The sequence below is a fragment of the Canis aureus genome, chromosome 6 (assembly GCF_053574225.1).
Source record: "Canis aureus isolate CA01 chromosome 6, VMU_Caureus_v.1.0, whole genome shotgun sequence".
NCBI classification, from domain to species: domain Eukaryota; kingdom Metazoa; phylum Chordata; class Mammalia; order Carnivora; family Canidae; genus Canis; species Canis aureus.
The window spans coordinates 65,769,569-65,775,256 of record NC_135616.1 but is presented as its reverse complement, the minus strand read 5'-3'; positions in this window follow the sequence as shown (position 1 = coordinate 65,775,256).

Genomic DNA, 5,688 nt, shown 5'->3' with positions numbered 1-5,688 from the left:
GTAAGGAATAAAAATTGTAGAATTTTTATTGTGATCAAAGTCAAGTTGTTATCAACTTAAAATAGGTTATAACTAGAAGATACTTTATATAAGATTTGAGTTAACCACAAAGAAAAAAGATAATAAATATGAAAAATAAAAATAATCAAATCGCTATAAAAATTTATCAAATAACAACAGAAAAATACAGCAAGAGAGGAAGAGAATGATAAAACACAAGCAAAACCAACAATAAAATGATAATAAGTCCTCACCTATCAATGATTACTTTAAATGTAAATGCATTAAACTTACGTACCAGTTGAAAAGGACAGAATGGCCAAATGGAAAATAAAAAACAAGATTCAGCAATATGCTCCCTATGTGAGACTCAGTTTAGATTAGAGACACACATAGACTGAAAATAAGGGAATAAAAAAAAATACATTTCATGCAACTGGTAGCCAAAGAAAGCAGGGATGGCTATTATATTAGGCAAAATATACTTTAAATCTAAAACTGTCTCTCGAGACCAAAAAATACCTTTTTCTAATGTTGAGGACCAATTCAACAGGAAGATATAACATTTTTTTTGAGATTTTAAAAAAGATTTTATTTATGTATTCATGAGAGACACAGAAAGAGGTAGAGGGAGAAGCAAACTCTCTGTGGGGAGGCTGATGTGGGACTCGATCCTGGGATTCTGACATCATGCCCTGAGAAGATGAAGGCAGATGCTCAACCACTGAGCCACCCAGGTGTCCCATAACAATTTTAAATATATAAGCACACAACATTAGAAAAAGCAACATAACTATATACAGCAACTAAATATATATAAAGCAGATATTGACTAATCTGAAGGGAAATATTGATAGCAATATAATAATAGAAGGGGGCTTCAATATCCCACTTACAATAATGGCTGGAACAACCAGACAAAAAAATTCTATAATGAATCAATTGATCTGAACAACACTATAGACTAAATGGATCTAACAGACATATATAGAACTTTCTAACCAACAATAGAAGAATACACATTCTTCCCAAGCATATATGGAATATTTACCAGGATAGGTCACATGTTAGGTCATAAAATAAATCTTAACAAACTTTTAAAAAAGATTGAAATCATTCCAAGTATCTTTTCCAAACATAATGAAAAGAGAACAGAAATCAAAAACAGTAAGAAAATTGGAAAATTCATAAATAAATGAAAATTAAACAGTACATTCTGCAACAATCATTGGGTCAAAGAGGAAATCAAAAGAGAATTTTAAAGTATCTCAAAACAAAAGAAAGTGAAAACATAACAGACTAAAACTTATAAGATGCAGCAAAGCATTACTAAGAGGGAAGCATATAGTGATAAATGCCTAAACTAAAAAGAAGGACTCAAATAAACAATCTACCTATACACTTCAAGAAATGAGAAAAACAAAGTAGGCCCTTAGTTTAAAAAAAAATAAACTAATAAAGAATTGAGTAGGAATAACTAAAATTGAGGAAAAATAGAACTAAGTTAATATTTTGAAAAAAATTGACAAACTCTTAGACAAAAAAAAGGAAATTTATATAAGTATAATCAGAAATGAGAAGAGACATTGCAATGGATGTCTCAAAAGTAAAAAGAATCATAAAGGATTGTTATAAGCAATCATACACCAAGAAATTGGATAACCTAGAAGAAATGGATAAATTTCTAGAAACTCAACCTACCAAAACTAACTCAGAAAGAAAGAGAAAGTCTTAACAGATCGATATCAAATAAAAAGATTGAATCAGAAACTTCCCAACAAAGAAAAGCCCAGAACTACATGGTTTCACAAATGAATTCTACCAAAAATTCAAAGGACTAATACCAATTCTTCTTTCATTATTCCAAAATCTACAAAAAGAGAAAACACTTCTAAAGTCATGCTATGAGGCCAGCATCACCCTAATACTAAAACCAGACAGAGACACTACAAGAAAAGAAACAAGCTATTATCCCAAATGAACACAGATATAAAAATACTCAATAAGATGCAAGAAAACTGAATTCAACAATACAATAAAAGGATCATACACCATGACCAAGACAGATTTATTGCTGAGATGTTAGAATGGTTCAACACATAAATCAATCAACATAATATACCACATTAACAAAATAAAAGGAAAAAATTGCCATATGACCATTACAATACCATTTCACAAAGTTGAACATCCATTAATGATTAAAACTCTCAACAAATAAAACATGTTTAGAGGGAATTTATCTCAACACAATAAAATCCATATCTGATGAACCCACATCTAGCATCATGATGGAAAAAAGACTGAATGCTTTCTCTTAAAGATTGAGTACAAGATGAAGACACTCACTCTCACCACTTTTTTTCAAAATAGTACTCGAAGTCCTAACCAGAGCAATTAGAAAAAGAAATGAAATGAAAGTCATCCAAATTTGAAAAGAAGAGGTAAAATGATTATACACATAGAAAACTATGAAGACTTGGGCAGCCCGGGTGACTCAGTGGTTTAGCGCTGCCTTCAGCCCAGGGTATGATCCTGGAGACCCTAGATCAAGTCCCATGTCAGGCTCATTGCATGGAATGGAGCCTGCTTCTCCCTCTGCCTGTGTCTGTGCCCCTCTCTCTTTCTCTGCATCTCTCATGAATAAATAAATAAAATCTTTAAAAAAAAGAAAACTATGAAGACTCAATTACAATAAAAACTATTAGAACTAATCAATGAATTCAGTAAAGTTGTAGGATATAAAATCCACAGGCAAAAACCAATCACATTTCTATACACAAACAATGACTTCTCCCAAAAGAAAATTAAGAAAATAACTTCATTCACAGTAGCAATAAAAAGAATAAAATACTTTGGGATAAACTTAACCAAAAGGTGAAAGACATGCAAAAATTATAAAACATTGATGAAGGAAATTAAAGATGACAAATGGTTAATGATAAATGGAAAGGCACCCTGTGTTTATGAAGGATTAATATTGTATAGATGTCCATACTACCCAAAATGATCTATAGATTCCATGAAATCCCTATCAAAATACCAATAGCTTTCTTCACAGATACACAAAGCTATTATGAGCAAAAAGAACAAAGCTAGAAGCATAACACTTCTGATTTTGTAATATATCTCAAAGTTACAGTAATGAGAACAGTACAGTACTGGCATAAAGACAGATATGTAGACCAATGGAACCAAATGAAGAGCCCAGAAATAAATTTATGTGTCTATAGTCAACTGATCTTTGACAAGTGTGCCAAAATTCACAATAGGGAAAGGACAGTTTGTTCAATTAAGGGTATCAAGAAAACTGGGTATCCACATGCAGAATGAAATTGGACACTTATTTTACACCATATGCAAAAATAACTGAAAATGATGTAAAGAATTACAGAAGACCTTAAAGCATAAAACTACTAGAAAACATAGGAGAAAAACTTCTTCATATTAGGATAAGCAACTATTGTGGGTTTCTTGGTTATAATACCAAAAGCACAGGCAACAAAAGCAAAAATAGATAAATGGGATTGGGACTTCATTAAACTAAGAAACTTCTGTACAACAAAGTAAACAATCAAAACAGCATGAAAAAAACAACCCATAGAATGCTAGAAAAATATTCATAAACCATGTAGCTGATAAGGGGTTAATATGCAAAGTATGTAAGGAACTCATACAACTCAATAGTCAAAACCAAATAATCCAATTAAAAATGGGCAAAGAACACGAGTAGACCTCTCAAAAGAAGACAAATGGCCAACAGGAATGTTAAAAGGGAAAATGCAAATCAGAACCACAACAAGGTATCACTTCACACCTGTTGGAATGTCTATTATATAACAATTGTTGTGGCAAATATAAAGAAGAGGGAACCCTTACATATTGTTGGTAGGATTGCAAATTGGAGTAGTCATTATGGAAAACAGGATGGAAATTTCTCAAAAAAAAAAATTAAAAATAGAACTAGGAGCCCACAGCTGCAGCAACTTCTTGCTAGACATGTCTCCAAAGGCAAGGGAAACAAAGGCAAAAACTATTGGGACTTCATCAAGATAAAAAGCTTTTGCAGAGCAAAGGAAACAGTCAACACCACCAAAAGACAACCGGCAGAATGGAAGAAGTTATTTGCAAATGTCTTATCAGATAAAGGGCTAGTATCCAAGATCTATAAAGAACTTATCAAATTCAAAACCCGAAGAACAAATAATCCAATCAAGACATGGGCAGAAGACACGAACAGACATTTCTCCAAATAAGACATACAAATGGCCAACAGACACATGAAAAAATGCTCAACATCACTCGGCATCAGGGAAATATAAATCAAAACTATAATGAGATACCACCTCACACTTGTCAGATGGCAAAAATTAACAAGTCAGGAAACAACCAATGTTGGTGAGGATGTGGAGAAAAGGAAATCTTATACTGTTGCTGGGAATGCCAGCTGGTGCAGCCACTCTAGAAAGCAGTGTGGAGGTTCATGAAAAAGTTAAAAATAGAGCTACCCTATGATCCTGCAATTGCACTACTAGGTATTTACCCTAAAGATATAGATGTAGTGAAACAATGGGACACCTGCACCCCAATGTTCATAGCAGCAATATCCACAGTAGCCAAACTGTGGAAGGAGCCATGATGTCCTTTGACAGAAGAATGGATAAAGAAGATGTGATATATATATAATGGAATATTACTCAGCCATCAAAAATGAAATCTTACCATTTGCAACAATATGGATGGAGCTAGAGGGTATTATGCTAAGTGAAATAAGTCAATCAGACAGAGCCAATTATCATATGATCTCACTCAATCGTGGAATTTAGGAAACAAAACAGAGGATCATAGGGGAAGAGAGGAAAAAATAAAACAAGATGAAATCAGAGAAGGAGACAAACCATAAAAGACTCTTAAGCATAGGAAACAAACTAAGGGTTGCTGGAGGGAAGGAGAATGGGGGGATTAATTGGGTGATGGGCATTAAGGAGGGCATATGATGTCATTAGCACTGGGTATTATATGATGAATTACTAAACTCTGTGTCTGAAACTAATAATACATTATATGTTAATTGAATTAAATTTTAAAAATTTAAAAAAATCATGCCATTTGTGACAACATGATAAACCCAATGACATTATGCTAAGTGAAATAAACCAAAAGCAAAATAAATATTGCATTATCTTTCTTATATATGGAATCTAAAATGGTTGAACTCAAAGAAGTAGGGTAGAAAAGTGGTTTCCAGGACCTGAGAGGAGGTAGAAATGGGGAGATGTTGATCAAAGGGTACAAAGTTTCATTTATGCAAGATGAATAAGTTCTGGAGATCTAATATATACAATGTGACTATAGTTAGGAATACTGTATTGCATACTTGAGATTTTTCTAAGAGGGTAGATCTTAGGTGTTCTTACTGCAAGAAAAAGAAAACTATGTGAGGTGTTGAATATGAAATTAGTTGAATATAAACTTATTGTGATTATTATTTCACTATGTAAATGTATATTAAATCATCAAGTTATACACTTTGTTTTTTTTTTTTTATATTTCAATTTTATTTTATTTTATTTTATTTTTTTATTTTTTATTTTTTTTTTATTGGTGTTCAATTTACTAACATACAGAATAACACCCAGTGCCCGTCACCCATTCACTCCCACCCCCCGCCCTCCTCCCCTTCTACCA